This window comes from Gallus gallus, chromosome 13 (genome assembly GCF_016699485.2).
Source record: "Gallus gallus isolate bGalGal1 chromosome 13, bGalGal1.mat.broiler.GRCg7b, whole genome shotgun sequence".
Lineage (NCBI taxonomy): Eukaryota > Metazoa > Chordata > Aves > Galliformes > Phasianidae > Gallus > Gallus gallus.
In genome coordinates, this window is record NC_052544.1 from 12,391,891 (window position 1) to 12,417,460 (window position 25,570).

The 25,570-nt window shown below is 43.9% G+C and overlaps 1 long non-coding RNA gene across 3 annotated transcripts in view; it reads right to left on the bottom strand.

Annotated features, from left to right (window-relative positions):
- Window positions 1-14,171, bottom strand: part of LOC107054528 — an 84,980-nt gene extending 70,809 nt beyond the window's left edge. Inside the window, exon 1 of one of the 3 annotated variants that reach the window (XR_006931399.1) lies at window positions 14,014-14,167. This is a non-coding gene — a long non-coding RNA (uncharacterized LOC107054528). Of the gene's footprint in view, window positions 1-12,785; window positions 13,224-14,013 lie in introns of those variants that run through there. The other 2 variants (XR_001468878.3, XR_006931400.1) reach the window with 2 other exon arrangements.
- Window positions 14,172-25,570: the final 11,399 nt, after the last annotated feature.

Consider the following 25,570-nt stretch of genomic DNA (forward strand, 5'->3'; position numbering starts at 1 on the left):
TGCTGCTAACATGATCCCCCATCTCTCTTAACATATGTAACTCATTTTTTGTTAAAACAGGGTTAATTGTTTAAAGATGTAGGAAAAACTCCTTACACAATGGGGAAAGAGCAAAAAGCTTCCAACTCCTGAATTGATTCTCATTTGTGCCACACTATGAATGAAGGGAGACTGTGGAAGATGATGGCATGGAATCAAAACAAAGCTAATATATATAGTTTTTAAAGCACAGAAGAACAGAGGAGGGGGAGGGCGTCTATCCTGCAGCCTTACAGACAGCATTAGCATCTTGTTGCCTAATGAGCCATAGATGTAACAGACACACCATGAAAATAAAACAGGGAGGGAAAAGCAAGCATCAATAACATGGAAAAACAGCCACAGAGGCTGCTGCTCAGTGAATGTCACCTCCCTCATACCCCGATTCTTCCCAGCCAGCTGCCATCCTCCCTTACCAGATGCTTGATTTCTGGCTCTCTGAGCATTTTATCTCTGCCATAATTTGGTTATCATTATGTCCTTGGGCTTAGAGTTGAACTCAGCCAGGAGGTAAGATTCAAGAACGATACCCAGGGGTTCTTTGCAATTGCAATCATTTTTCCTTCTCATCGTGCGGAGGGACACCACAATCTTGTTAACATTGGGAAGAGAAGGGACACAGCAGTGCTTTCCTCCCAGTAAGTCACACATGGGTTTTTCATACTCAGGAAGAGCAAAAGGCCACTGCTTTGTCTCCTTGTTTGACAAAGGCAGGTTTGGTGAAACATGCCTTCATCTTGAAAGTTCTATGGTTACTGGCAGAAGCAACCCCAAAGCTTCCAGAATAGCACCCACCATCCTTCATAGCTACTTCACTGGCGTAGCTTTTAGGCAAGAAGCCGTGGCAATGGCAGGAGGGACAGCCAGATAGAGACCTGTACCTCATCAGCACCTCATCTTCTTGCCTCCTGTCTTTTTTTGTTTTGTCTGCAGCTCTCACACCTGCATTCAAGGTGTACTCCTTTCCTGTGGGATTATTTGGAGGTTTGTTTGTGCAGGGCAAACAGCATTTCTGTAATAAAGCCTCAGCCACATTCCATTAGTGTCATTTCCATCTACAGAAGTGAAGTGTCAGCTAATAAAAGGTAGCACAGACCCCTTGGGCAAGATAAAATGAGAGAGCAGGGGAGGAAAAAACTCTGCCGTCAAAGATGGAGAAATGATAAATGCTGTTCCAGAAGCAGAAGCACCTGAAATAGGAATAAGGGAGCGCTGGGAGACATGGAAGGGAAAGAAAGAAGGGAGTATATTATCTTTTCTCAGAAAGCTTGCATCTGAAGGTCTCATTAACTCAAAAATCACCTGCTACCCATCTTCTTTCAACACTAAGGACGATATTCAGCCTCTACTGGAGGTGCTAACATGCAGTTATTGCCTGCAAGCTTTGATGGCTGTGAGGGCGCGTTGGGGGGCCAGCAGGGAAAGCAATACAGGCTGAGTCCCACGCAGACCCACTGAGCCTTGCCTGTGTGTGGATGCAAGGAGAGAGGGCACCCCTGACTGTCTCTGAGTTGAGTGAACGAAGGGCATTTCCCAGCTCCCAGAACCAAGCTTGTCTGCCCAACTGGCTCCAGACTCCAAGTCAGAGGTCAAGCAGGTCCTTCCCAGCTACATGATTCAAGGTCAAGCCTCTCGGGGAACCACCCAGAGCATACCTCCTCTGCAGCCCAGAGACACACTCACGACCCACATGGCCCCTGTCTGTTTCCATTGCATAACAGAAAGGAGGTGACTGCAGCACTGCTGAGGCCTCAGTGTTGTCCTGGAGTCCCTGCAGCCATGCAGTGAATTATGCCCATCAGTGGGCTCTGGTCTCTCCACAGTGTCCTTCCCTCTGAACAAGGCCAAGGAGACCCAAAAATCACACAGGAAGAAATCAAGTTCAGTTAGGAACAAAGAACTACTTTATTCCTGCAGCCAGGACTCATCTGCCTATCTCAAATATCTTTCACCTGTACTTGGGATCCAGTTCTGGAGAAGCCTCAGTTCTCTTCTGCCAGTAATAATGACATTGCATCTTCCCAGGGCCAGTTCACCTGGCTTTGCAAACAGTGCCCAGCTCCACTAGAGAAACACAACCATCAAAGAGGATCTCTGATTAGATTTACACCAACACAGCAGCTCCCAGTGCCATAATCCATGTATTTAACATCATGCAAACAGGGCCAAGCGTGCCATACCCCAGGGGCATCAGGTCTCCAGAGAGGCCAGAAGCTATCGACAGCTGGCAGAAAAGACAGCAACCTTCGGGCTCCTTACGCCCCTAGGAGCACAGCCAGCCCAGACTTAAGTCCAAAGGCCACGTTCACAGGGTCTTCCCAAGCAGCTCTGTGCACTCATCCATTCACAGACACTTGTTCTGTGCTCCCCAATGCATTGGACGTGCCTTCCTTTAGCGTTGCTCTCAGAAACAAGGCTGTTGCCCATTTTGTTCTCAAACCAGACTGTAAAATGCTACTGCCAGCTGTGTGGAAAGCAATCAGCACATATAAAACCATCATACAGGTATGTACAGAAAGCTTCTGTGTTTAAAGGCATCAAAAACTCCTCACTGATCATCCAAGAGACTTGGGGACTTTTCTTTTGATTTTAAATGGAAATATTGCCACTTGGAAGACGCTCTCTTCGCTGCTTTGACTACACAAGTATTATTTCCTGCATCTGTATCAAAGCATCATCCCTGGGGACGCAGGCAGGGTTTTTAGTCTGTGACAGATAACCGTGTCCCTCCAATTTCCCAGCTAAGAGCTTCCTAAATTCACCTAGCTCAGCACTCCGGGGAGCCAACTGGATAGCAGTTTGCTTAATAAAAGTTGCCTTTATACAAAGATTTAAATCCTATTTTCTAAGAACTGCCGAGGGATTTCCAGGGTGTAATCCACCTACTGCTGACCCTCCACAGCAAAGCAACTTTTATGTCACTGGGTGGGATTTTTTTTCTTATTCGAGCACAAAATAGGCTTTTTTTGGTGATGTGGGAGGAAGGGGGACATGGGAGTGCCTGAGGACTGCCACGGGCAGGAGAAAGGTTAGGGAGTTGTTTCCACATCTGCTGCTCAGTCAGTTATCAATGATGACAGGAGAGAGAGGGGATTGCCGAAGAGACTGCAGTTCTGAAATGTTGCTTATGGAAACTGCCTATACCCACAGCGAGTGAACAGACAGGTCTCTGAAGGAGCTTGGGAAGCCCTTTCTGCTGCTTCAGAGGCAAGCTGTCCTATGATCCTCTCACTGTGAGAGCACCAACCTTGCTCCCAGACAAGCCCAGGAGGCTGCGAGCTGTGCTGAGGCATTTTGGTCTGATAGGGACATGCCACAATCTCACCCTGCTGGCACAAGCAGCAGTCACTAGGGTAAAAACAAGGCTGGAACAATTAAAGCTGGGCAGAAATATCCATCAATGATTCAAAATATTTGAGCAAGATTTGCTTGTCTCTAAGGCCCACAAACCATATTGTGAGAGGCTCCTTTACCCGAGTAGAAATTCACACTGGGCCTTCAAGTCTCCAAAACATATGCAATAGATTATTAACAAATGTGAGTAGAAGGGTGGCTCAGTTTAATGTCATTCTTGTACACACACAGGCTTCCATCTCTTCTTCACAGAAAGATTATCCTCCCCACAGATAGATGCTGGAAGTCATCCAACAATTTAAGAACATTCTTTCATTCACAGGTGTTTTTGAGCTTACAACAGCAGTGCCAATTCTGGAAGATGATGAGGGAGAGAATTGCCTTGGCCCTTCAATCAGCTTTTGCCCATTTCACATCAAATTTCAATCTGATAATACTCAGTGTAAACTGGAACAATCTAACACAAACAGAGATGGCTCCGCAGCTATTCCAGCAGCCAGATGAAACACTAATGATACAAATTAAATGGAAAAATGCTGAAACACTCAGGGCACGCCACTGACTTCTTAGACAAGTTGGACATGAGCCAGCAATGCGTCCCTATGGCAGAGTGGGCCAACAGCATCCTGGGCTGCAGGAGGGATGGGTGATCCTTCCCGTCTGCTTCAGCACTGGTGAGACACATCCAAAGTGCTCAGCTGGTTCTGGGCTCCCTGGGACAGGAGAGACATGGGCGCACCAGAACAACCCCAATAAAGGGGTATGATGGTTATTAAGGTATTGGTGTATGAGGAGAGGCTGAGAGAGATGTGATTGTTTAGCCTAGAGGACAGAAATGCACTCATCAATGTGCATAAAAACCTCATGGGACAAGTAAAGGAGAGAGAGCAAAACTCATCTCTGTAGTGCTCAGAGTCAGGACAAGAGGCAGAGGGCTCAAACTGAAACACAGGGAAATCCATCCAAACACAAGGTTATTATTTTTTTCATGCTGTAAGATTAACTGAACGCTACAACAGGTTGCCCAAGAGTTTGTGGAGTCCCTTTCCTTGGAGATATTGAAAATCCAAATGGACACAGCCCTGATGTGGCCTTGGCCCTGCTCTGATCTAGGAGGGTAGCCTGGAAGACCTTCAGAGCTCCCTTCTGTTGCAAGCAGTGGAGAGGTCCATGGTCATGGTGTTTGTGTTTAATTCAGTACATAATTCCCACATCCACCTCTTATAAAACCAGTTCCCTGGGACCAGAGATAGGGATGAGAACGTCCGCATTCCCCTTGTTCAGATATCCAGAATTCACCAGCAAAGTGTCAGCAACAACAGACAGGCAGAAACACTCCAGCATGTTTGAAACCACCTTCAGCTGCTAACAGCAGTTGAACAAAGGATCTTTATGAAGACACACAGATGATGTGACAGGGATGCAGCAAGATAGTTCTGGGACTAAGGGACCTTAACTACAACAAAAGGATGGAGAAGTGGAGCTGGAGTCCATAGGACAAAAAAAAGTGATCTGACCAAGCGATATCAGTTCTGGAGGGACCGAGGAGGGAAAAGAAACTGCACAGCTCCTTAAAGATGTATCAAACACACAGAACAAGGGCCATGAACTTAAAGATGGGGAAAGGTTACACCACAAAGGAGCTGAGATGGAAACCAAGAGCATCAAAAATAAAACAGGTGCAGCAGAGAGAGCAATAAGAGTGAGCAGGATAAAAAAAAAGGAGCTGGATCAGAATACTGACAAGTCAAAAATATCGATCCCATGCTTCCTTGGCCAAATAGAACTGGAAGGAGTTGTGCTCTGGGGAGGAGGGAGAAACTTCAGCTGAGCCACCCACTGCTCCCTCTCCACCTGACAAAGGCCAGGGGTCAGTCACACAGCGCTCTCACATTGATGGCTGTTGCTGTGAGGTGTAGAGGTTTGGCAACTTACTGCATGCGGCACAAAAGAGGGAAGAGAGTCACACAGCATCCTGGACAGAGATGTCTCTGCTTCAGAAAAGGTTTCAGACCATTAGTTAGGCACAATGGCAGGACTGCGATGGTAACAGGCAGTCGAAGTGGAGGAGAGAGGGACAGAGAGGGAAAAGCCTCCAATGCAGGTAAAAATGTCCTTTCCAAAGAGCAGTTTCCTTGCATTCTTTCCCTGCCCCCCATCCTTCCTTTGCTATGTAATATTTGTCACCAGCTCCATGCACCCTCCATCAGGAGGCAGGCAGCCAGCCCTGCCCTACACCAGCACATAAATGTGCTGACATGCAAAGTCCATGTTTCCCTGCTCGCTGGAAACATGCTGTGTAATGAAAGAGCCTCCCAGCAGGAGGAACACAACCTGCGTGCCAATTACCTTGGCAGACACCATGGGATCAAATGGGGCAAGAACAAAGCAGTAGATGCAGGAAGGCTGAGCTTCCCTGCCTTCTCTGCACTCAGCTGAACACTGCTTTGTAATGAAGTCATTTTGGCCTGCAAGAGGCACAGGCAGATGGGCTGCCCCTCAGGGACTACTGTCTGCACCGTCCATTCCTTGGGGTTTGAACTCATTAAGGTCAGTGTTTTACAAACACAATCAAGGAAGCAAGCTTGAGAGATGTTCTGATGGCAGTAAAAGCGTGTCCTGCTTCATCAGCACTTCTGAAAAATTAGTTTAAATGTCCTCAGTGGCAAACAGCATTTAGCACTGATCAGCACAGGAGAGGGGAGGGAGAGAAAAGGGGCTACACAGGCTTTTGTTTTTAAATAAGACTCAAAGCAAGTCTGGCACAATGAGTAAATCACAAGCAACTGTCTCCCCACAGCATCCCACTGCATGAAACGCCTTCCCAATATAAATCAGTGCCATATCTAGCCAAACAAGAAAGCTGTGCCAGTTCTTGCTGCATAGTTTACACTGCTCTGAGATATTGGCAGAAGCAGCATCTCTGCTCTCTTTGGACCACTGCAGTATCTCACCTTACGCTGCACCACACAGCTGCAAGGTAGGTTTGTTGCTCATTACCCTATCACAGCCACCCACCAGGCTCTACTGCCTGGTACCATTTTATCAGCATTCCTATGTCTTTTTCCCCCCACATTGTCACGGGGACTTGATAGCATCCCTATAGTAACCCTTAAAAACCTTATTCCCATTATTGAACCTCATTTTCACTCTTTGCAAAATATTTTGTTACCAGGCTGACATTCAAATCTGTACTCAATTTGGAGTTCTTTTCTTTTTTTTCTTCCTTTTAACAAAATTCTATCAGCTGATTTTTACATTTGTGAAAGAGCCTGGGAAAGAGGGAGGGAGGAACTAAACATATTCTTAGAGCTTTTCTTAAAACCAGTCAAAAAGACAAATAAATAATCATAGAATAGTTTGGATTGGAAGGCACCTTAGAGATCATCTAATTCCAACTCCTTGCCATGGACACCAAATAGCATCATTCAGCAAAAAAAATGCCTGAAGGCTTGAAACTCGGCAGCATGACTCCAAACTATTTGATTTTGCTGAGATAAAGGGCAACTGAAGCAAAAAGAGCATAATTCTGCCTCAGACAGTTCTCCAGAGCATCCTTCTACAGCAAGCGATCCAGTTCCCTCTTTGCAGGAGGAGAAATCACACCCTGGTGGTGCTGACCCGGCCACACAACCTCCCTGCCAACCCTTATAAGTTCACGGTCTGCTGTCCCTAGGCTGCTGCTGGGCCAATTTGCATGAGGAAGATTGTAAATGTCACACCAAAACATGCACAGCGGTATTCATCCAAAGCAAATAAAGCTTAGGACCAGTAAGCGGAGAAAACTGTGTCCACAAAGCAGTTGTAAATCAGCCCCGTTCCAGACCCTTTGCAAGTTTTATGGCCTCACAAGTATTTGGCAGATTCAGAGCCTTCCTTTGAACAAAAAATAGAGTGTCTGCTTACTTTGCCTACCATGAATTTGCAGTTTTAATGGTGCAAAGTACACTGTCACCCTCATAACACAGAGCAAAGGACGCCTCTCTCTTGAGACTGAATCTCCCACAGAGGTAGAAATTATCAGGTTCATCTTCCCACCTACAGCAGTAAAAGGCCCGAAAGTCCACATGCTCCACTGAACACTGGCAGTTTAGCTGTGGGACCCAATGCAGTTTCACCCCACAGAACAGTACGTCCGTAACCATGATGCTGAGATGAGACATTAGTAACTGGTCCCCGTGGGTGTTTGCTGTAGGGAAGAGATGTCCCCATTGATTCAGCCAACTGAGGTCTCCATTCTGTGCGTTTGTCCTTCACTCTCTGCAGGGTGAAAAGAGGTGGTCTGAAGACTAATATAGCTGCTTCAGGGCCAGAGTTTGGTGGGCTACGTCAGGGGTAAGAGACATCAGCTTCTGAAGCAACGTTTCCAAGGGATTTGGAAGCCCCCCTATCCCTCCCATTTAAAGAATTCACCATTAAAAACTACTGTATTTTACCTCTCTTCAGGGAACTAACCAGAACTTGTCTATGTACAGATCCATTGCTGACAAGATAAAGCAGAGTTGAGCCCAGCAGGCTCCTCACAACTGCATCAGCTCCATAAAGAGAACAAAAAGTGCAAGCAAATTCTTTCCTTTATTTGGCACAAGCCACCTAGCTCACACCACACTAGCAAACTGCAAGACATTTATACCTGTGTATTCCTTATGCTCATGCTTTCCCTTTTCAAAGGCTGAAGCTCCCTCACCACGGCTTAGATAATGGGGAGCAAGATGTGAAGTTGTCTATCAAAGCCTCATGTCCAGACTCTGAATGCTACACAGACTCAGCTGTAAGGAATGATGGTGCTCAGTAAGACCTTGGCAACGGTCAAACCTGCCTTACGGTAAATCATTCCTTCATCTGCTTCCTGAAAGTCATTCTTCCAGCTCAGTGGTGTTCTGGGGGTTTGCTGTGGATGTTTCCCCCCTCCCAGTACATGTTCACCCAGCTCTGGCAGACACATCCTACAATTTCTGTGTTGCAGTCACACAACAGAGGCAGAGCTAATGAGGTGGCTGCACCGTGGCTCTCAGCCTCAAGAACAGGTTATGACTGTGAAAGGATGAAGCTACCCCATCTCTCATACCAGAGGAATGGCCCACTTATTTCAATGCATCTGAGGAAGCTCAGGCTATCAAGTCAGCTTCTCCTTCCCCCCCAGTGAATATCTTCATCAGTCCCTTTCCTCCAAAAACAAACAAACAAACAAACTCTTTAACTCTTACAAGCTTTCCTTACACCATTGTCCCAAGACTCAACGTGCACCTTAGCTAAAAGCCCCTGAGAGCACGTGAAGGCACAGGATTACATTTAAGCTAGCAGTAAAATGGGAATGTGATCAAGGAGCTCCATTTTATGTAACCGTGCTGTGCTGGGGAAGTGATTACTCAAAGCCAGCCCCAAGGTGGACAAATTGCAGCACGCATTATCACAGTGTTGTTCAGGTAATGCTCAACTGTGCTCTGCTTTTCTGTCCATTCATTCCACGGTATTCCAATTCCCAAGCTAAAGATACAACCCTCACCACTGGAAAGTGAATTTCAGGGTAAGTAGGTAGGAGAAGAAATAAAGGGGCAAATATATTGAATATGGAAGAGAGCTGCCTTATATCCTTCCTCTCTCACTCTTACACCTTGGACAAGCAGTAGTTTTGGCCCTGAAGATGTTGCAGTGAGGACGGCATTTAAGTGACACAATATCGATTTTAGCAGCTTGACACCTCTCATGGAAGTGCTGGTAAACATGGCATGTATTTGCTGGGAGAGAAGTCTCGGAGGTGACTGATGTAAAACAGAACTCTAAGAATGGTAAAAAAAGAAATAATAAAACACAACTGCTTAGGGTTGTGTCAAATGTGGGAAGCAGGTGGCATAAACGGAAAAGCTGGAGAAAGGTCAAGCCTTGGAGGAATTGAGTGAGAATCTCTTCTTGCAGAGAAAGCTGATCTGAAGCAGTCTCTTGCCAGAAGCAGCCAGGAAGAAAAATCAAGTAAATAGCTTTGAAGGAACTGGAAGATAGAATTCATATCATCTCATTTTAAGCATTTAAAAATGAAGTCTGTAACCTGGGCTTATCGTCCAGACTTCCCAAGTAAAAAGAGAAAGGCATGATAGAGGGCAATAAGTGTTGGCTATCTGTGAAAGCACCTGAATCCAGGAGCCAGTTCAAACGTGTTCAGAGATGAGGCTGGGTGAGGAAAATCCCAACCTGAATCATCACAGAACTCCTGAGAAGGTGGCAAGCATTTATCAATGTGAATTTAATGAAGTGTTTGCTTGGAGCAGCACCCCACCATCAAGTTGCAAGAGAGACTGCTTGTTGTGGCCCCTTGCCAACTTCAGTTAACCAACATAACCCTCACAAAAAAAAGAAATCAAAAGAAAAAGGTGTTTTTATGATTTCTTTTTCTGAAAAAGAAGTGAAAAAAAACAAGGAAAGATGATGAACGTTAATGCAATAAATGAAGAAAATGCATCAACTCTGAATCCTCTTTGCCTAGGTCTATAATTACCTCAAAAAATGATTGGGTTGTGAAATAAATATCATTTATTCTTGATAAAAGAACAATGGTGCATTTTTGACAAGTATTCTTCAATCTGCCACCTGGGTTGTTCTAGTAACAGACAATAAAAATGAAATATGATAGAATTTCTAAGAAGATGCCAGTGGTTAACAAAGGAAAACAGTGTATTTCTCTTTCTTAAGAGGATCCCAGATTTCTCAGGGATAACAAGAAATTTTTAATCAGTTCCTTTGCAAATTACCTGGGGTAATTTTTGAAAGTACAGTTTCATTCCTGGCTTAGGTGTAGGTGCTACTTGAGAATGAGCAAAGAAAAATCAGAGGCATATAACTGGATGGGGGCCAGCTAGCTCTGCAGTGGGCTATCAGTGGGAACTGATGGTGTAGGGAAACACATCAGGAAGGATAGGATAATATTCTTTGAGAGCACCAAATACTCAGCAGTTTTAAAAGGAAAAAAGCATTACCAACATGATTCAGAGCCCAGAGACTGCAAGAAAAGATATTCACTTTGCCCTTTGCCCCTTCTGTGGTACAGCCCAGTGAAAAAGTATGTTCAGGTTTTCCTTTATCCTGTGAATTCTTCACCTATGGAAACTAGACTTAGTCAACTTTGCTAGGTCTTATTCTGACCCTAGCATTAACATGAAAATGGCATTAGCTTTCCATGTAAGACTGGTCCTGGACCCTCTCTGTTCTGACAGCAGCCTGGTCTTGCGTAACCCAAATTCCCTGTTAGTTCTCCATGGAATTAGATTAGTACAAAGTCCTTTTAAGGATGCCCTGAAAGCTGGCAGTGAAGAACTCACATACTTGAGGAGCTTAATCCAACCATTCCTTCTTTCAACTTTATACACCAAAGCATCTGATATATAGAATGCATCAAATCCGCCATATCTTCTCCAAGATCAGCTTCCACTGGTCTTTATCTTTCGTATTAGTTTCTCCTTGCTTTCCAAACACATTTCCACATCTCTAACAGAGCTCTTCCACACTGACACCGCAGTACAATCCCATTGCAAAGGAGCCCGAAGAAAACCTCCCTCTGCAGTTGGCTGCAGCCAACAGAAAATAAACACGAGAAAGTGGAAGAACTTATACAACAGATAAATCATAAAGAGAATATGTTTGCTCTTCTCTTTGCACAGATCCCATACATCACCATGACTCAGTGCAGTTCCCCCAGTGAAGACGAATTTCAACTTCTAATGCACTTTCCATCTGACTCCTCCAAGATAAAAGATGAGTTGCCGTCCTGAGATATTGCATTTGAATTGTAACACATTAAACACCTCAGTGTTTTAGAACAATTTGGTTTGCAGACCCAGTACTAATTTCATCTCTGTGGTTTGAGCTGTGTATTCTACTGACATTGGGAGAAAACTCGTCTAGTCCAATTGCTATCTCACATCTCTTCTCCTCTAGCTTTTCTGGTCTTCATCAACCAGAAAAGCTGCAATCAATCTTGTAAATTTAATTTAGAGATTAATTTAGAGATATTGTTGGCTTCGAAGCAGACAAGGTTAGCTGTCTGCTTGTTGCCTGCAGTCTGCTAATCTCGTGTAATTCTTCCATGCCCACCTGGCTGGAACAGTTGATGGGAGCTTCGAGTGGGGAGAGCACAACGTCTCTTCTACAAAGCACTTTGGACTTTAGTTGGACACAAGCAGATGGCATCCTGGCTGTCATTCAAACCCCCATAACTTCTGCACAAGGACAAACCCTCACTTTTTTAATAAGCTGGCTGCATTGCAAACATCACCTCAGAAGCACAAAGCTGGAGCTACCATTTCCAAACTCCTTCTAGTCTCCCCCACTGGTTATAAATTTCTCCTGACTGTGACGCTTCAGAAGTGCACTACCTCTTTGTGCACGTATGCCTGTAACCGTTGCTGCCAATGGAGGCCAACATCCTTTCACTAACGCACTAACGGATCTGCAGAGAAGATCCATAGAACAGGAGAATTCCTGTTTTTGCAAGGAGACAATGCATTTTTCTCTAAGGAGGACCTTCGGCCCTAAGCCGAGGGTTACGAACTGACCATATTATTCATGCAAACTTTCCTTTGTCTGTATATTCCCTTTCTAAGGAAAGATGCAACACCAGCAAGGGATAAAAAAAAACCTTTGTTGCATGCTCATCTCAGGTGGCTATCTTTCATTTCCTTTCCTAATATTTCCTTTAGGCTTGGATAATTTTTATTGTTTTTCTCTCTTTGCTCTTTCCCCGCGCTTGAGCAGTTCTTGGATTTGGCAGGCATAGAGCAGCAGTTATATGACATGCATTTTGTATTGTATCAAAACACATTCCTTTGATTCATTTTTTTTTTAAAGCAAACTGTTCACTCAAGGTTAATAACTTCCCCACTCCACCTGGGCATAAGAGATTTCCAGATGTTGCTGAGCATTTTTAAACAACACTTGTATCCTCAGAAATGAGCAGGGCAAAATCTGCATTCCAGCCACCCATCCCAGACCAAGGGGAATCACTGGCCCTGAGGCTTGTTCAATGCTGCCATTTTGACATATTTAATAGAAGTTCTGTGATGTTATGAGAGCTACTTGAGCTCAACAGCAGCTATCCCGACAATTCACATTAGTAACTGAGCATCACGCATAACAGGAAACATGCTGAAACCAAACACTGACCTTGAACAACAAACATGTAACATTCACCTCAGCAATTCTGTATATTTGTACATTCAACACTACAAGATGAAACCGCATTCAGGGAAAAGCCTACGTGTGGCCTTTTGATAGGGATCACATATGCGCTCTTTGCTGGGTGTAACAATCAGAAAGGTCAGAATGGTGGAAGGGTGATACGGGAGTGTAGTAGCAAAGGGACTAGTGTGAATGGAACGGTGTTACAAAGGAAAAGTGCTCACCCATCTCCGAAGATCAAGGCTCACAATGAAAACTCCACAAAAGAGGGGTCTCTAACCAAAGATCCTTTCCCACTGGCAGTCAGCCCTTAAGTGAGGTCTAAGAGAGGTGCAGCCAGGCTCCACCCCTTCTGCTCCCACAGCTGAATAGCCTTCACCTGTGCTCCCAGAGCTGACCGGGTCCTTTCCCCAGGTGCTCAATCAGTGGTTCAGGCTGTGACTCAACGGTTACCACAGACTTGGGTGACCATCTGAGATAGCCCCTATGAAGATGACATAAGGAAGGGAGGGAATTAATGCTTTGATCAGTTTTGACCATCCAGGGCTCCACCAAGATGTGGATCAGGGCAGTGCACGCTGCTGCTTTGCCACATGAGAGGAACCAGGTGATTTGCAAGCAGTTCACATATTCACTTTAATCTTTCATATGAACAGAGTCATGTCACCACTACACTTTAATCAGGCTCTCTAGAGCATATTTGGTGTACAGAAGTCTCAAGCCTTCATAATAATGACATTTTATGCATAGGAAGCATTAACTTCTCTTTCCATTTCTTCAGTATTCCAAATATTACAGTCATCTCTGGCTCAAGCACCTTCCCTCATCCATCAGACCCCACTACTCACATGACTAAAAATCTTCCCTATCTTCAAAACAAACACCACAAAACAAGCAAAGCTTGGCATCAAAATGGGAGGAAGGATGAAGTTCACCTTAAGACCATGCAGCTGAAAGCTGGAATGTTTGCATGAAAAAAAAAAAAAAAAAAAAAAAAGCAACAACCTGTTTGCAAACTAAATATGGTTTGGCCAGTTTCACAAAGGCAATTACCTGGCTGAAGAGCCAGCTGAAGTACCACTGAAATGCAAGAAATACAAGAAAAGGCCCAACAAATGGCAGTCTCTCCCATTTCTTATCCCCACCTAACACACAAAATTAACATATAGCTTCCTCTCACTCTAAATCAATAGAGCAAAACAAAGACAGCATTTCAGAATCTGTTAGGTAACAAAGATCATCTTTTGTTCCGTATGTGTCCATAGCAAAAACACATCTCAACTTGTTTTAAGATTTAATTATTTTTTTCCCTTCAACTTTATGGTAATAACAAGCAAGGGAATATATGCTGATTTACCATTTCCAGCATGGATTTCCCTGGGATCTCTGCATCTACTTTTCACAGGTATTGTATGTTTTTAAGAAGGATTTGAATGTGGAAAGGAGACTTACCAGGTGGTGCTGGAGGAAGCATCTCATAGGCAGGAGAAGGGTTGCAGAGCTGCAATCAGAGACAGCAGACAAGTCAAACTCCGTGCCTTGCTAGAGTGCAGAGGAGCACTTGAGGAACTCTGGTCAATGACATCAGGAAGAGGAAGAGGATGGAGGGCCTAGAAAGGAAGAGCAAGACATGGCTGTTTAAATAACCACACTTTAGATAGAAAGGCACAAGCCAGAGTCTCAGCTGAGCAGTTGAAGTTGTACTTTTATTGTATTTTTAGCCCAGGTTCCCAATGAAACGAGTGGCTGAGCACATGCAGATTAGTAACCCCTCTTGATTTCTTTATCAGGAAGGAAAACAAGAGCGTTGCTAACAGCTTAACCCTTTCAGAGAACTTAATAAAACCATACTATTTTTCCTTGGCTCCTCCCTCAGCTCACCAGCAGATGTTGTCACCTGCATGACAACATGAGCAACAGCTGAAAAGTGGCAGCAAATTGGCTAGGATAGCCACAGCACCCTGCCCAGAAACCTGAAAGCAGTGTTCATCACTGCATGTTATCCAGCCACGCTGAACTGCAATGCATGTTTATGCGGGTAATATAGAGGGAGGGGGAAGAACAGCAGCAGAACAGAAACTACTTGTCTGAAAGGCATTTCGCATGGAAGCACCATCTTGAAATTAACTCCTATTAATTTTTAAAGTGGAATTTTAAAAAGACTCGGAATTTTTTAAAAGTCTGGCACAAATGTGCCTCTTGCCAGTCCAGCATTTAAAAACTTCCACCTATGGAAAAATTCTATTTTCAGCAGCAGAGATGACAGCTCTGAAGCTGAATAAGGAGGGATTTAAATTAGTCGGAAAACCACCAAGTTTAGATGAGAACAACGTCCTCCCATGGAGCAGCATTTAAACTGTCTCCGAGATTTCTGGAGGAAGGACATTGCCCGGTGTTGCTCTTTATACAAAAGTCAATAGCCTGAAGAAAGATGGATTGTTTTTCATAGCATCCGTAAGAGCTTTAATCAGAAAGTATCATATTGTCAGGGCATTTGAGGTTAAGCTCCCAATTTTGGTTTCTTCTCTATTCTATTTCCAGCAGCTGGGAAATCTGGTTGAGGAACAGAGGTAGCAGTGTGGATGTGCAAAAGGTGCAGAACAAAAGGGAGAGAAGCACATCACCCCATGCATGGGAACTACTTGGCCTTACAAAGAAACAGCCGCAGTCAGAAATCTGCACACAGCCGTGAGCTCTGCAGGGAACACAGCCTGCCTTAGGGCAAAGCTCCAAGAAACCAACCACAGCAAGGATGCTGGTTCCACCTCTTCATGCCACTCATCCCAACCTTTTGTTGTCCTCAAAGGAAGCACCAGAGGCTTCATTTTAGCAACACCACGAGCAAACGACTCAAGCAGCACAGCAGCCCCAAGCAGTGCTCCTTGTGAGAGAGCTGGCCCAGCCCAAGGGCAGAATGGTGCGTGGAGCCAGAGTAATGCTGGGCACAGCATGTGGTGTGGTGGATCAGCAATAGCAACAGGGCTACATATGAGAGCTCACATCCTTCATTGTTACATTTTTACACCTAGAGTTACTGAATGTAATTGTTTGTCCTGTTAAAGGAAGACAGGCAGCCCAGCTGATATCTTTCTGGAGAATCCATATTGCTAACAGGGTCAGCTACGTACAGACTTACTGAGACGCTGGTAAAAAATTATCCCCCCAATCTCTTTGTAGACCAAATAAGCAATGATGATTCATAGACCCAAAGAACGGCTCAGGTTAGAAAGGACAATAAAGATCGTCTAGTTCCAACACCCCCCATTGGATGACCCCACACACTATCCAAGCCACAAGAACTTTCGTCATATGAATTAACCCAACTGATATTTCTAATAGTAGATCAAAGCATTTATTTTGTTAGAAACAGTTTTCTCAATTTTTGCCCTCAAAAGATGTGCTTAAGGTGCCTGTATATGTATTTCTGATGGGGAGATGAAGTTGTCATCGGGACGAGGGACAAAAAAAAAATGAGTGTAGAGTGATGAAACCCCCTTGGAGCAGTAATAAATCTTCAAGTGATTAATTAAACATACTCCAAAAAAATTCCATTTCTTCTGCTTCTGCCTTTGCGAACAATCACAAATGGGAGTCCACTGAAGTGCAGCGAAGGAGATATATTCCCTATTGTACAGCGAGGGATGCTGAGGCACAGAGATGCTCATCATCACATCTGGTGCCTGTGTGCTGCCCTCCTATTTGTTCATAGAGAAAGGAGCCAGGAAAGCCCTTATCCCCCTGGGTAAGCACAGAAGCAGCGAGATCATGCTCTGAGCACAGCCTGGAGTCCTGTGGGAGAGCAGAGGACTCCTCCTGACATCTGGGTTGCTGGCAGCAGCTGGGGACAAAGCTCTAGATGTGGTAGCACAAAAAAAAATAAAAATAAAATCAGCACAGGTGTGTTCATTGCCCCGGAACACCCTGGGGATGTGGCATTTCAGGAGAAACAAGGCCTCTGCTTCCAATTTGCATGTTGGCTTTGGGCTGCCAGATAACTCGGGAACAGTTTGCAGATATGGTTATTTGGGACTTGGCCCCTCTGAAAGTCTCCATAGGTGACATCAAAAAAATCTTCATTCAAACATATTGCCTATTTTTAAATATAAAGGAATGATAATTTTTATTTTATTTTATTTTTAATATGCTATCAAAATCCCTAGGTGGAATAGGCTTTTCTTTTAAAAGGAGCAATATCCTCTGCATAGAGATTAATTTTATTCAACGAGAGCAGAAGCAGGCCTCAGTGCAACACTGCCAAAGAATATTGAGTAACTACAGGATAAGAGTAATTCACCTGTAATTCTGGTTAAAGGATTGCTTTTTACAATGTAAACAGTACTAAGGCCATTCAAAACCAACTTCAGTTAGGAACAGTTTCTTCTCTGGAGAAGCGGTGATGCAGTGGCACAGAATGCCCAGAGAGGTGGAGGGGTGTTCCAGAACCGTGGAGATGTGGCACTGATGGAAGTGGTCAGTGGGAATGGTGGGGGTGGGCTGGGGTTGGACTCAGGGATCTCAGAGGTCTTTTCCAACCTTAATGATTCTGTGACTCTATGAAATACCCTCCAAATCCTCGCACCCAGCATATCCTACTGGCAAAACACATCTTCAGTAACTAGTCATGCAACAGGAACTGCCAGTTAAGAGCTAAACCAAATAAATAGATGTTAACATCTGCACCTCGTCAATCCCAGCACTTGGGTTACTCTAAAAAGTCCACCTGTGACTGCTAGCAGTAAATTGCTAAGGCCCATGAAAATAGTCTAAGGAAGACATGAAACAATAAAAGAGTTCAAAAAGAAAAGTCACTGAATAGAAAGTTGCGCATCTCAGTCAACCTCACAACGTTCATTTTCCTCTATTCTAGGAGGAATTTTCTGTGGCCATGCCTCATTTTAGCAACTATTCAGCATCGCTGCGTGCTTATTCTTAAAAAATTCTGAACAAATCATTTGGCTGAAAATGATTTCTCCTGAGGAGGGGAGAAGAGAACAAACACGTGCCAGATGCTTCTGGATGGCAGTCAGACACTGCAAGGCTGAGAACAGCACAGGGACGGAGATGGGGCACAATTACCAGCGCTACATTAGATTGGTTTCCATTCTGTTTTCCTACCAGGCTCATTGCTGCAAAAACAAAAGGGATGAGATCCAATGAAAGCACTTTGCATGGGGAGGGGATGGCAGAACAAGGTTAAAAACACACAGGTTTCAAAGTTTGAGTTCATTTTTGCTCCGTTTCAGAACTTGTGCATACCTGTGGGTTTGCATGATACTTTCTGGCTGTTGAGCAGAAAACACCCATGCTACCTTTTCTATCTGCTCAGTGAGAGTTCAGCAACCTTTCCATCTCAACAGATTGGCTTTGGGAAAACTATTTGCACAAAACAGATTTTTGTGTTTTGGTGATCGTGTGCCAGTTCTAATGAAGAACAGTGGATCTTTTTGGAGTTTGCGCTTTGGATTATTATTGTTGTTTTTAATAATAGTTACTTTGGATCACTGACATCACATTCCAATCCATTCAACCTCCACTCTTCTGTTTTCACATGGACATGTTGTGATATCAAGCCACAGACAGCCCTTCTGTTGAAGATGGACATTTGGGGCAAAACAGGTTGGGTTAAAACGTTGGTTTCCTATATATCAAAATTACAATGAAACAGAATCACATTTGGAAGTACCAACGATTAAAAGGCAAAAACAAAGACGGACCTCTAAAATGTCCAAATTAGCAATCAGAAAATGTTTTGTAAGAATTAGGAGGAAAAAAGACTAAGTTACCAACACCGCCTATGGCAAAAAGGACCTACTGGAATCATCCCCTCACCTGGTGTGTGGCGGTAGAGGTGGGATGCATGGGAGGTAGTGTTGGCTGTGGATTTATGGATTGATTATAGGCCTTTCTGTGCCTCAGTCACCGAAGTTGAGAAACGGTAAGAAAACACACGATGCCACCTTAGTATCACAGTAACTGCATTTAGAGTCCTTGGATATATGCCAGTTCCTTCGAGTCACGCTCACCTGCTCCCGGCAGCAAAATATTTACTGATAATAATTAGGGCTGATATTAGCAGAGGTGTCTGGGGGATTCGGATGCCCATGGGAACATGCAGCACTGAAGCTCTGCACCTATGGATTTTACTCCAACTCTGATTGATTCCCCCCCGCCCTCCCCCCTCCCTTCCAGCGGCATTTCAAGCGTACACGTGCAGAACAGCAAGAACACTTACAGGGGCAGCATCCTCACGTCGGCTATAGGCAGAGAATCCCGTTGTGACAGTAAACGTACCCGTTCCAGAAAGCATTATTTCCATTCTGGTAGGCGCCTTTAAGCAGGGGCACCTTTCCAGATTACCAAATGAACGGATAAATCGAGTGCTGGATCAACAGAAGAGCGGGGAGAGAGGGAAAGAGAGGGCTGGAAGGAGCCGGATCGTTCCCCCCAGCTGCCGGGGAGAACAAAACCCTCCGCTGGTGTGCAGGAGCAATTTGCTTCCACTTCTCGGGCTCTCAGAGGGCAGGAGAGGGATGAGATCCTCTCTCTTTGTTCTTTATTGCTTGGGACATTTGCATAAAAAGAGGCTCTTTGTTATTTAAACACTCATCTGCTCCCAGTGCTTATCCTCATTTTCAAGTTATAATCCTCTATTAGCAATGTGTCAATCACACTGCTGCGGGGATGGCCTGCAGGTTAGTCTGCAAGAGCTGAGCTTCAGGGCTTCCCATGCACGAGGATGCGCAGCCTTGAGAGCTTCTCGTTTTCCAGCGGGTGGGTGTGAAGGCTGGCACTGGTGTTGGTCCAAGACACTGAATTGGGAGCGTGCCATTGCTTCATTGTTCAGCCTGGAAAGAGCCGAGGATCACTACAGGCTGAATCTGAAAGTGTGTCCTCCAGCACAAGCAAGAGATAAACATCGCTCTTCTCCCATGCAAACAGAAAGAGGACCAACTCCTGAAATCAGTGCCATGAAGTCAGTGTACGGCATGATTAGACCAAGTGGTGGTGGAAGGAGCAGAAGTTTCTGAACTAGCTTTTAAAACCTGGTGAATATTTATTCTGTAACTCACGTAGGAACACTGAGCAAATTTGGCTTTCCATATATACCAGAAGCAAACAGAGTACTGCTATAAGGAGATGAAATGGCTTTGTTATCGTATCCAGGATTCCTTTGTTCAAGTAAGGAAAGAATAGGAAGCTCAATTAAATGCTTTAGTAATCACAAGGTAATTAAATGTCAGTTGGTCATTGCAACATGGAGTGCAATAATCGTCTCAATATGACTGTCTGAATTGCATTGCACCCGTTCTGATCCTTAAGGTATTTTCTGTTAAGTTTTTGTGGAAATGTGGCAATTTCCTGCATAACTCTCCAATTTAAAAAAAAAAAAAAAAAATTAGTATTTCAATATCCTTTACCAAACTCACTCTATGATTCATGGTTTTAAATTACTATTATAGTGTTGTCTGGTGCATCTTATTTCTGAAAACAAAAAACCTTCCAAGAAACTTTTGTTTCACTCGAAATTTTGCAGAAATTTTCATCTGAATCAGATTCTGCAGATTCAGAGTTTGAAGTTCTTTGTGAAATTGTTGCCATTCTTTAAAATGTTATTAGCGCTACTTGGTGATAGATGGACAATTAGACCAGATGATCTTAGATGCCTCAGGTACACAGGGATCTCCAGCAAGATCCCCTCACCTCCACTACCAACCCTTAAATGAGGTCTGGGAATGGGTGGATCCTGGCTCCATCCCTTCCAGTCACTCAGGAGCACTGCATACACCTGAGCCCCCCTGGGTTGGCCCTGCCTTCCCACCAGCTGCTCAGTCACTGGTTTAAGCTGGGACTTAGCGTTTCCACTACAGCTGTGATTTTTGATTCCCTATCAGCTGATCTAAACACCATTCACTACCTCTGAAATACCAAGCAAACCATGAAAATAGAACCCTGCCTGTGCCTTACCTTTAGTACAACAAAGAAATCAAAGGGTTCCTACAAAGGCTTAATCCCTTACTGATAAAGGGAAATGGCTCTTTTACAGAAATTCTTCTTGAAGAAAAAAAAAAAAAAAGCTGCATTTGTTATGAAAAAGTTGAATAGCCATCGTGATTTGGCTAAGTATATACTGACTCATAAAAGGTGCAAGGTTGGCATTATTTCTCAAGAAGTTGAACATTTTTCTCTCAGGAAAGAAAAAAAAATCTAAGAACATCTTGATCCAAAGGGTAGTTCTAAAGGATTCTGGAATTTAAGAGTCACACAACTACCCATTTCCAATGGCTAGAAAGTGTCTGAAGGGGAAACTTGAACTGTGGCTGTATTTCCCATCACTTGACCCCAGGCAGCACGGACATAGTCCTTCCTTCTGGCAGCACGGCTCACACACTGCTATCAGCCCTGCCTGTTCCTGTGTTCTCTCTGGCCCAGTAATGGAGAACACATTCCCACTGTCACACAATGTTGCTCCATCCTCCTGCATCTCACTTCACATAGGAGCCCCATCCTGAGTTGCACGGCTATCCAGGGCTGCTCTTTCAGCCTTTCCTGAGTCTCCGCTGTAGGAGCTGATGGGACCCATAAACCTGCTGTGGAAAAGGTTCCAAAACCAGCAGGATCAAGGTGATTTAATTGGAGAGGGAAGGAACTGTCCACCTGGCAAGTCTCCTGCTTGCAACCCAAGGTGTGATTGCAATGCACCTATGGCTGAAAAGCAAAAGCACAGACCCCCTTCCTTCATCATGAGATTAAATCTGAACCAAGCCAAAATACAGTCAACCCCACAGCACCACACTGCTATGGAACAGTGTTTACCTCCAGGAAAAGAACTAATACTGGGACAACTCAGGAAGACTATTTTAGATATGCAATGTTGAAATATTAATATTGTTGGTAGAGACAGTACATGAACCTGCTATTCTGCAAAGTCTGGCCAAATATAATGAAGTCAAACACTGAATAAGTAATTAGAAAATCCAGATCTTTAACTGTTAGTTTGGATGCCTATGGCCAGTCACACAATTTGTTCTGTCCTCCTTCTAGCTGGAGCAGCTATTACAAAAACAACCTGTTAGGCACTTTTTGTAGGGTTGGGAAAATATGTTTTAGAAACTCCACACAGTCTTGTTTCCAACTATAAAGTGATTACTGCTGTGCTGAGAACTGGGGGACACAACTCCTTTCATCAGTGGAAGAGGTTTGACTTTGGGACCTGCAGGATAAAATATAACTGTTCCAAATTAGTGTCTCACAAAGGTACTACCAAAAGAGTTTAAATAGAGACCCTCAAACTAAATTAGTATAATACAGTAGTTCTACACAGCTACCACCACTGGAACCGTTTTCCATTTACATCATCTTGTCTCTATTGCTTGCATTTGAAATCTTGCATGAAGGGATCTCCGCAGAATACCCAATAAATAAGTTGTATTTGTTGCCCAATTCCCACTCTAAATTCCTCTTGAGAAGCAGAATTATCAGCCGCAGAACCACACAAAGTAGCATGTCAAGTTTCATTCTGCAATCAATGAAATATACTTTGATCAATGCAGTGGAGCCTTTGCCACTGCATAGTTAAATACTTCTCAGCATTTCAACAGATGTAAATATAAAATTCCTTGGGCTCATCTTTAAAGTTTATAAACACATGAAGGACAGAAGGACTAACACAATGAGTGACACAGGCCATCAGGTTGTTAGTGATTCAAGCCGTGATTCAAGTCATTAATGACTGCATAAATCAGACAAGAAGGTAATAACATTGTTTTCTTTCATGCCTTAGACTGCTGGCAAACAAAAGGGATTCAGTTCCTTCTTCTAGACAACAGTGTCCAAATCCACATTTCTGAAGAATGCAACCAAACCAGCCAGCTGCTACTTCCTCATGGTTCCTGCTCACCAAACCTGGTGCCCAGCTGCCCAGAACATATGGGTATCCTACACAGGGCAGACATGCTCCTTCCCTTGTTGAATGTTTAAATATTGCTCATGAGCCCTTTCTGCCAGAGGGACACATTGAACATAGATGAAACATAGATAAAAGGCATTTTTTAAGTAATTTCCCATAGCCCTGAAGGTAAATTCTCAAATAAATATGTAATGATCAAAACCACGTTTCAGTACCTTTTTCCCTTACAATGTCAGTGAGTTATAAGGGGTTGTGTTGAAACTGGAATTCTGTAAATCTGCATAGGCCGATAAGAGTACTCAGCTATTTGGCCACAAGGATATGCCAGCGATGATCCATAGAGCATGTGATGCTAAAGCAGGTTTCTGAAGTTCACTGTAGAGATGCTTCACGTGGCACAGAAATGCCATGCAGCTCCCAGAAACCAGGGGTTCAGGAGGGCAGAATTATAATAAATGGGGTAGAAAATGAATTAGACAAATTCATGATGGACAATACATTAAATGGAATCATTTGGATGCAAGTGGTAGCTCCAAGCCTTCATTTCTGATTTCTAGGAGCTGAAAGGACAGAAGAAAGCTGACTGTGTATACAGTTTCATATACTTTTAAAATTGTTTGCTCACTTGCGCTATTGCATCTGCAGCAAATATGAAAGGCTGGGGAGTACCCCAGAATTAAAATTCACTTCATCTGGAACATGGAGTTCATAGACCAAGATCCTACTGCACCACTGGGGTCTGTTTTGCCACTTGCCCTTTCTCAGGGTAGGAGCACACCAAGAGGTGTGGGCAGTTCTAGGGCTCAATAAGCAACACAGAGCAGTCAAGATGTAATTTGAAGATACAGAGAGGATCTGTGGCTGCAGCTGTTTGAATGCAGGCCACCTACATCCCTCATTTTTTCCTGTGACAGAAAGGTAAATGGAGATCCTCCCTCCCTCACACCAGGAAATATAAAGCAGGAGATTACAGTTATTACAACCAGCTCGTTTGAAACAAAGTTCAAAGGCTTGTCTTCTTTAATCAATCTTCCAGCAGACTTGCGGAGCTGTAAATCTCACTTTCATAGAACCAAAGCACCAGGGCTAAATCAGAGTTTTTCCCTCTGTTTCCCTTTTCAAAGCAAAGCACAATGCAAAGGAGCTCAGATGAAAAAGTTAACTGAACTGATGATACAAGCCACAACACTTTCTCCAAGGAAAGCAAAAGGCAAGAGGTAATAAAGCATCTTGGCTCCAATACCATATGCTGGCAAGGCATTTTCAGGAGCAGATATAATGAATATTCAGCAATCTCTGGGTATTGTGGTATAGCAAAGTGCCTCTGTCAGGGGAGTCATTTCTGTGGCTGAGGTGAGAAAATAATAGATCTCCACTTGGCAGAGGTAACCACAGACATGTTAACTCAGAGCACACAGACCTCCCTGGGTAATGTCCGGCTGGAGATTATTAATGAGTCCATTAATGAGCGTTTCCACTGTGATGAAGTGGGAAAGGAGCTTTTACCATATGTGCACCGAGTAAACCTTGGAATTAAAGGTTCAAGAAAAAAATATGTGGAAGAACGACAACATTCAAAAACAGGAATAAAAGCAGAGACTCATCTAAATGCACTGTGCTGTTTAACAGCACCCACAAATGTACAGGAATGCTGTTTTGTTCACAGACAGCAAAGATCTCACAAATGCACAAGGAGGAAGAGTTTCATGCTAGCATTGCTTCTGAAACCATCAAAATGCTTAATTCTGTTCTCCATCTTTGTAATAGCTCAGACATCATTCAGTCTGGGTTTTTTCCAGTCTAGACTCACTAATGATAGCATGGGTTTTATATGGCCCCTCAAACACCATGAAAAATGGAGAGCTGAAAACCAGGTCAAAGGGAACAGCGTGCAAACCGTCTGGGGGTCTGTGTCTGGTTTCAGGGCATATTGTGATGATTTTGCACATCTACAGACAAAAAAGAATAGGATTTACCACTACAAAATGGAATAATTCAATTCATTCTTTAGGCTGCCATGGTTTGATACTACACATCCATTCTGGTTTTACTTTGACTAGGTACACGTGTCCCCCTCAACAAAAAGCGCTTATCTGTAGCTGTAGAATCCACAGAAGTACAAGGCAATGGCTCACAGGAACAAAGATTGAAGAGAATCTGTGTTTATCAGTCTCCAATTTGCTGCTGTAGGAGCTTGATTAGAAAATAACAACAGTCTCACAGTATCTGCCAGAAGATTCTAATTCAGGGTCCTATCTCTGGCAGCCAAAGCAGGCGAGATGCATCAGAACTCAACAACCTTCTTCCCTTCTACATCATCACTATACATTTCGTACCATTATCCTTTCATCTGGTCTGTATAATTCTTTTGCATGGCAGCCATATCAGCACTGCAAACCCCCAGGACACTCCACACCTTCTTGTTTCTGCCTTAAGCTGCAAAATCTGCACTTCCCAGCTGCCCCATAGCTACTGTTCATGTCCTCTGGATGCGTAGCCCAGTAGATATATGATCAAAACCTGCAGCTGTCTGATAGACATTCAGCCAGCAGGCCAACAGGCCAGCAGCCCATTTCTTTCATCCTAGATTGTGCAACCATCACATAACCTGAGGAGTTGAGACTTGTTTGTATTGCACTGTGTTGTACTATTTTTTCTTCTTTTTGTCTTCCTTTCTTTTTGTATAAATCTGCTCTTAGCCCCACTTTTCCCAGAAGGAAACATGAGAAAGCACTGAGTCATGCTCTGCTTTCCTAGAGAAGAGGCTTTCTGCATTGCTCTCCTGTTAATTCTCAAGCATTGCACAGGAACTAGAATGACAAAATCCATCCTTCTATCAGTACAGGCACACTCCAGGGATTGGGATATTTGCAGAGTTAAAGATACCTATTTATCAGTAAGAAACTCATCTCTCTTCATCCTCAGTGGATTTCAGAACACCTCTGGAAATGGCTCAGAGCTGCAGAGAGACATGACTTCAGAGAGCAGACTGATTAACTGGAGGAGTTTTGTGGTAAATCAAGGATGGGGAGAAATGACAGGGAGAAGATGGAGGCAGCTGTAAATGCTCCTGGGATCATGCAGCAGGACACTGGTGCTGGT